The following is a 7,999-nucleotide window of genomic DNA, read 5'->3' on the forward strand; positions in this document are numbered from 1 at the left end:
CAATCCCACAGCGGGCCCAGGACTGCGACCTGGGGCTCCAGTTCAAAGAGGAGAAGCAAGCCAAACAGATTCTCTCTTTTAGGAATTTGCAAAAGGAAATATGGAAGGAATGTGCTGTCAGCAGAAGGAACAAGAGCAGAGCAATTGTGAAATATGAGGCTCCTGGGGGAGGTTGAGGACAGGCAGGGCCGGCAAGGCAGGACCAAGGCTTCGAGGAGGCTGAGGAAGACACAGCTCTCCAAGCGTGGCCCAGGGACCCCTGGGGTGCCGGAGGCTCTTCCAGGCGAGAGGTGCTGAGGATCAGTCCTCTCGAGGACGTGAGCTCCTCAGGGCCACTCGTGAGTGACGGCAAGATGGCGGTGCTGACAAGGACGCCGGTTCCCAAACAGGCAGGTGGCGGAGACCCCACATGGCTCTCTCAGCCGTGTGTTTTTTCTTTCTGGAAAACTGTTCTGAAACTTATATTATCAGGTAATGGTCTTATTGTTGTTATTTACAAATAAATGAGCATGAAAGCAGTTCTCAGTTTAAATTTCTGTTACAGAGAAGAATGAAATAAGAGCTACTCAAAAGTTTTTAAGAGTTAAAGAGGTTCTGAGCCCAGAGATTTGAGAATTGATGGTGTAAAGAGAAGCAAAGACCCACGAGGAGAAAGGATGCCCCTATCCTCTGGGTGGGAGAGGATCCCGCCCAGCCGCGGCTTCCTACGTGTCTCCGTGTGGCTGGAGTGTGCGTCTTTTCCTGCGGACCCCGTCTCACCCTCTCCTTTGCAGGTGGTGCAGGTCAGTCCATGGGGAAGTGGCAGGTGGACTCACAGGGTCCCGGGGAGGGCAGGGAGGCTAGGAGGACATTTCCCGGCTGGGGGAGAAAAGGAGAGAGATTTCCAGCGAAGCAGATCCTGGTGGGCAGGGAGCTGGCCACAGCCTGGCTGACTGACCCGGGGCGTGGGTGGGCTGATTTCACCAGCACGTCCACCCTGCCCTCTCTGGGCTGCCTGCAGCTTCTGCCTTTCGGGTTCTCCATCCTGCGGTTACAGTAATGGCAGACCCTTGGGGACACACATGGGGAAAAAGGCGTTTTTGAGGTGTGTGGGCCCAGCCTGCATTCCAAAATAGCTCCTGAGATGAGGGTCCCACTGCTGGCCCCGGCCAGGACACAGACCTGTCTGCGGCAAGGGCTGGGCCGAGGCGGTCAGGGCCGAGGACACCTGTTTGTGCCCACCAGGCTGGGTCACAGGGCAGTGGGCACTTGGACGTTTGCCAAGGCTGGTGTGGCCAGACCCATCAAAGAGGACTCCTTGACCCTCGGGAGGGAGGTCGCCCCTGGGAGCTCTGTGGGGTGCGTGGGTGGGGCCCGCAAGCCCAGGCCTCTGACGGGGCGTGTGAGACGGGAAGGGCCAGTGCCATGCGGGATGGCCGAGGGGCTGCGCCCGCCCCGGGAGGGAGTGTGCTTCGGTCACAGGGCCCCGACGCCGCAGGCCTGTGGGGGAACCGCGGTGGCAGGCCCCACGCACCTCTCGCAGAAAGGAAGTCAGAGACTCGTGCGAGCCCTGGGCCGGGCTCCCGAGCCACTGTGTGGAGGTCGCTTCCTGCCCCGCTGGGCCGCGTGCCTGGCCGGCAGCTCTCCCGCGTACTGTTGGCTGCCCCCGTGGGCCTGGGCTCAGGCTGCAGAGGGGCAGGCTTCCAGGCGGATGGAGCCAAAGGCTTCCTGGACAAACTGGAGTTGCCTCAGGCCAACTGGGACGGGATTCCCGCAGGACTCCCGCGCCGGCTCGCTGCTGCCTGCTGGCCACCGTGCCCGGGGCGGGGGCGCAGGAGGACGCTTGGTGCAGGGTCAGGACCAAGACACACCAGGGCCACGTGACATTTGCGGAGAGGGGTTGCTTGCTGTTTCCTCTCCTCTGAGATTGCCATCTCCCCAGGTCAGATAAAACCCAAATAAATGCCCAATGCTCAGTAAAATAATGAGCCACAGTAAACCCATGGCTTATTAACATAAACAGTATTTCCAAGAAAAAGTAACTCCTGTCATCAGCTCAGAGGGCCTCCTGCTGCCCAGGCATCATGGGAGGGCACAGGTGCCCCTGCTGGACACATACTCACACACACACACATACACATGACCACACGGACACACACACACACACATTCAGGGCACATAGACACACACACACGGGCACATGGACACACACACACATTCAGGGCACACAGACACACACGGGCACATGGACACACACACAGGCACACAGACACACACATACACATTCAGGGCACACAGACACATGCACACACAGGCACACACATGGAAACACACAGGCACACAGACACACACACACACATTCAGGGCACACAGACACACACGGGCACACACATGGACACACACACACGGGCACATGGACACACACACACACATTCAGGGCACATAGACACAGACACACACACACACATTCAGGGCACACAGACACAGACACACGCACACACATGGATACGCACACACACGGGCACATGGACACACACACACGGGCACACACACACACGGGCACATGGACACACACACAGGCACACACACACACGGGCATATACACACACACAGACACACACACATGGACACATGGACATACGCACACACACGGGCACACACATGGACACACACACACGGGCACACACACACACACGGGCGCACACACACACACTCACACATGGCACACGGACAAACACACACATGGGCACATGGACACACACACACACACACACATTCAGGGCACATAGACACACACACGGACACACACACCTGACTCAGGGTTACAGCATGACCCGTGCCCGCCCGACCGGTCTTGACGTCTGTAATCTGGGCACCAGACTGTGTGTGTCCATCCCGACCACCAACCTCCTTGAGGCCGTCACGATGAATTCTAGGTGCATTTTATCTGACTCACACCAGTCATCATGCCTGGAAATTCTGAATCTGGACGATAAACACTGGCTCCAGAGGATACCGGGGGAAGGGCAGGGGCTGAGTGGGCGTGCCCCCCTCTCTTTTAGCCCCCAGCCCTCCAGGACACCCCCTCACCCTCTAGACAATGCCCTGAGAATCCCAAACCAGAGCCTCTCAAGGATTAAATCAGGCCCTGGAGGTGAGGAAAAGGGGCCCCTCCTGTTCTGGCTGAGGCCGAGAGGAGAACCCAGCCACGGCCTGCACGCCGCCTCCCGGGGATGCGGGGTCCTCACTAAGGGCCCCCTGCCCCCCAACACCCGCCGCTAGGTGGGCCGACAGTGTCAAGGCAGCAGGAGGGACTGTGAGCTGGGGGCTGGGGCTAATCCCAGATCACCGCCCTGGGGCCAGGCGGGCGGCCCTGGGGGATAGCGCGGTCTCCTCTCCTTTGTGCTGAGCACCGCCCCACCCCCCCACCAATCCTGAGAGCGCCTTGCTGAGGCCCTCAGAGGCCCCCGTGCACTCCAGGTCCTGGGAACGCTGGGCCCGAGTGGGCAGGAAACACGATCGGGCCCTAATAGTCTGTGGGGATTAGCGGGGCCCAGGCAGCCCCTTCTCCAGGTGAGCTCTCTGCTGCCCTGCCGGGACCACCCTCCCCAGAGCGGGGCCTCCTGTGAGCCTGGATTAGTCTGGGAGAACAGGTTCGTCTCCGGGGCCGTGAAAGGCCCGCGAGCCCCGTGCAGTGCACAGGTGCGCGGACTGCAGGCAGGGAGGGGAGGGCAGCGGCAGTCCAGGTTCGGGGATGGCTCCCTGCCCCCGGCCCCACGTGGGCCTGAGCGGGGCCTGGGCTTCCCCTGGGCCGGGCTCACCTGTGCTCACCCAAGCCCCCGCCTCCCCACCGGGGGGCCCGGACCTGCACCGCCCCCGCAGCCAAGGCCCGAGCCCCCGCCCGCTTGCTGAGCCCCGCTCGCTGCCCCAGCCCCTCTCTCCCAGACGCCGCTCCCCCTCCTCCCTGCGTCCTGAGCCCCCTGCACCCTCTGCACCAGCAGTGTGTTCTGCTTTCCAGAGACGAAAGGTCGCCTCCAGCTCCTGGATTCTAATGGCCTGTGTGTTAACGCTGGGCGACAAAGCATCTCTCTCTTAGTTGTGTGTCTGTTCTATTGTCTGTCTGTCTATCACCATTTATCATCTAGTCTTGTTTAATGACAGTTGGGGCCCTTTGCAGGGGATTCAGTTTATAGGATGAGGGAGAAAGAGAAACTCTGTCTTTGAATAAGTTTTAATTGTAGTTATAAAACACAGTTAATCTCTACCACCTTAACCTTTTTTTAAAAAAAAGACTTTATCTGTTTATTTCTGGCTGCACTGGGTCTTTGTTGCTGCGCGTGGGCCTCAGCTGCGGGGACGGGGGCCACTCTGTTGCTGCTGTGTGTGGGCGCTCAGGATTGTAGCACACGGGCTTCCGGGTAACGTGGGTCTTCCTGGGCCAGGGATCAAACCTGTGTTCCCTGCATTGGCAGGCAGATTCTTAACCCCTGGCCCACCAGGGAAGTCCCTCACCCTAACTGTTTTTAAGGTCAGATCGGGGGCATCAGGCACATCCACACTGCTGTGTACCCACTGCCAGAAACTTCTCGTCTTCCCAGCCCAAGACTCCGTGCTGTTAAGTCCTACCTCCCCACCTTCCCTAGGCCCTGACCCCCACCCCCATCTTCTGTCCGTGTGAATCCACTGCTCCAGTAACCTCATAGGATCACGCAGCTTTTGTCCATGTCGGGCTCAGCTCAGCGAGCATCAGGTCCGCAAGGTTCACCCAAGCTGTAGCAGGTGTCAAGGCTTCCTTTCTGAGCCTGAGTGATACCCCGTTGTGTGACTGGGCCACATTGTGTTCTTCTATCATCCATTTTGGGACACTTGGGTTACTTCCACCTTTTTTAAATACAGTAAAAATTTGATTTATTCTTTTTCTGTTGTTTTTTTGAATTTTTTGGCTGCACCTTGCAGCATGTGGGATCTTAGTTTCCAGACCAGGGACTGAACCTGCACCCCCTGCAGAGGAAGCACGGAATCTTAACCCCACCGCTAGACCTCCCGCCAAGGAAGTCCCTGCTTCCTCCTTTTACTTGCTGTCAATCACGCTGCTATGAACATGGGTGTGAAAATGTCACTTTTGAGATCCTGTTTTTAATTCTTTTGGATTTACAGCCAGGAGTGTGATTACTGGATCATGGGGTGGTTCTATTTTTAATTTTTGAGGAAACTTATACCATTTTCCAAAGCAGCTGCACTATTTTGTATTCCCGTTAACAGTGCACAAAGTTCCAATTTCTCCTCATTCTTGCCCAAACTGGTTATTTTCCCCCACCCCCTTTTTTGATCATGGCCGTCCTTATCTCACAGGTTTTGATGTGTTTTTCTGTGAGGATCAGTGATGTTGACCATCTTTTCATGTGCTTGTGGGCCATTTGCCTATCATCTTTGGAGAAACATCTATTCAAATCTGTTGCCCACTGTTTTTTTTTTTTTTAAATCAGTTTGTTTGATTTTTTTGTTGAGGTGTAGGAGTTTCTATAAATTCTGGTTATTACCCCACATAAGATATACAATTGCAGATGTTTTCCCCATTCTGTGCAGTTTTCATTATTCGCTGTGCAGGATTTAAAAGGTTTGATGTAGCCATTGGTTGGTTTTTGTTTTTGCTGCCTGTGCTGTTTGGTATGAGAATCTCTCTGTAACTGACTCTTGCTGAGGATGGCTCAGGCTCCTTTCCTCCTTGAGGGAGCTTCTTAGTATCAGACACTTAATTAGTTGGCACATTAGTTGTTTCCAAAATACCATTCTTTTTCTTATTTTGATCTTTGGGAAACCTTGATATTCGAAGCAGGCCTTTGCTGCTTGCTCTTATGAAGACCCTTTGGGGAGAACGTTTGGTATTTCCAGAGGGAGGTAGGTGCCAGATTTTCTTAGGGAAGAGGGGTCAGGCCCACGGACAGCCATGTGAAAGCTAACATCCCCTCCGACCGTTGGGCGGGCAGGTTGGGTGAGTACCAGGGTGGTCTGGAGGTGGGAGGGAGAGTGGGGGAGGGCAGCTCAAAGCCCAGGGGGTTGCAGGGTGGGGGGCTTGGCTGTGGGCCCAGCTGCCCCGACACCCCCCGCCCTGGAACTGCAGGCCTGAGTCTGTCAAAACACCAGCTGGTGTCCACCCGCGCACCTCCCCTCCTGCTGGGATCCAGAAACTCAGACAGCTGGTTCCAGTCCCACCTTGGGTCCTGGCGCTCCCCAGACCCTGAGCAAGGGGGGTGCTCGGACTTTAAAAGAAGCCTGAGTCCGCCTTCATGAAGGGGCAGGCGCAGACAGGGGGCCAGATGCTGGGGCGGCCCCCTCTGTGGGGGGCTGTGTAGTTCAGACGAAACGAGGGGAGGTGGGAGCCGACCTGGGCGTCCCCCAGACGCACCCCATCCCTGGGCGGGCGCTCACCCGCACACCAAGGGGGCCCAGGTAGGTGGCCGGCCGGATCGGAGGTCCTGGGCTGGAGACTAGAGGTGTGACCATGAGAGTGGGGAGGTCATGGACGTAAATGCTTCCTACTTTAGAGGTGAGATCAGCTCTTTAAATTCAGTAAATTCTTTGCCAGATACCACCAGCGCATGAAGAGTGCACACATCCTAAGTGCACAGGTCCTTCTTTTTTCTTTCTTTCCCTTTTTGTTTTCCCAAACAAAATAAGCCCACATGAGGAGCCAGCACCAGATCAAGAAACTTGACCCGCACCCAGAAGTCCCTCTGGATCATTTCTTCCAGAAAAGTGTGCGTCAACTTGTAAGACTCCCCACACCGCAGCGCAGGGGAGTGAATGGAGCTGAGTTAGCAGAGCAGAGATGTGGAGGAGACGGAGGTGACTGGAGTTCTCAGGACATAGAATTGCATGGAGAGAAAACTCCAGAAGTTTTCAGAGTCCTTGAGAATTCAAGAGATTGTTGCATGTGAGAAAACTACCCAAAGCAAAGAAAAGAATAACCTAGTCAAAAATGGAGCCTGTTTTTACCACCTGGAATGTCTTGGGATTCATAGCATGGGGTGGGTAGTACTCAGAGGTCTAGCCTCAAGAGTGGAAAATATTACCAGCAAGGTAAGTTTTACAATGTCTGGCATCCAGCAAAAAATTAGCAGTCATGCAAAGAAGAAGGAAACTATGACTCATAACAGGCAGCAAAATCAATCAATTGAAAGTGACAAAGAACTAACATGGGTGTTAGAATTAGCAGGTGACATCAATATAGTTATTTGCACTTTATTCCATCTGCACAAAAAGTTAAATAGAGACATAGAAAGTAAAGAAAAAGACCGAAATCAAACTTTTTGGAATGAAAAGCTACAGTATTTAAGATGAGAAATTATATGGAGAAAAAAATTTAATGGCAGATTAGACATTATAGAAGAAAAGATTAGTGCATTTGAAGACATATCAATAGAAACTATCCAAAAATTAAATACATAGAGGAAAAAAATGAATGAAACAACTGAGCTTTGGGACAACATATATATGACCCAACATGTGTATCATTGGAATCCCTAAATGAGAAGAGAAAGTAGAAAGAGGACAGAAAAAAGATTTGAAGAAATGAGGGGTGAAAAGCCTCCAAGTTTGATGAAAAATATAAATCCACAGATCCAAGACTCTGAATGAGTCACAAGCATAAGATATGAGGAAGACCACACCAAAGCATGCTATAAATTGCTCAAAACTAGTGCTAAATGGAAAATCAGAGATTGCGTTGTGCAGAGACATGTGATAGCAGACTTTCATTTGAACCAGTGAAGCTTGAAGACAGAAGAACAGCACCTCTAATTTGATATAAAATTTCTGTAAACTTTGAATTCTATACCCAGAGTAAAAAAATCTTGTTGTCAAAAAGGCAAAATAAAGACCATCCAGATATAATGAAAGAATTGATCTCCAGTAGACTTGTACTATAAGAAATAGGAAAGCAAGACATGCAGGCGGAAGGAAACTAATATCAGATATAAACATGGATCTACACAAAATAAATGAAGAGGATTGGAAATGG

The 7,999-nt window shown here is 53.2% G+C and overlaps 1 long non-coding RNA gene across 1 annotated transcript; it reads right to left on the reverse strand.

Moving 5' to 3' along the window:
• Window positions 1-374: 374 nt before the first annotated feature.
• Window positions 375-2,813, reverse strand: LOC122433313. Its single transcript, XR_006267074.1, has 3 exons — window positions 2,791-2,813; window positions 760-858; window positions 375-447 (listed from the first exon to the last, which is right to left on the reverse strand). It is a non-coding gene; the product is annotated as an uncharacterized LOC122433313 (long non-coding RNA).
• Window positions 2,814-7,999: the final 5,186 nt, after the last annotated feature.

This window comes from Cervus canadensis, chromosome 32, assembly GCF_019320065.1.
Source record: "Cervus canadensis isolate Bull #8, Minnesota chromosome 32, ASM1932006v1, whole genome shotgun sequence".
Lineage (NCBI taxonomy): Eukaryota > Metazoa > Chordata > Mammalia > Artiodactyla > Cervidae > Cervus > Cervus canadensis.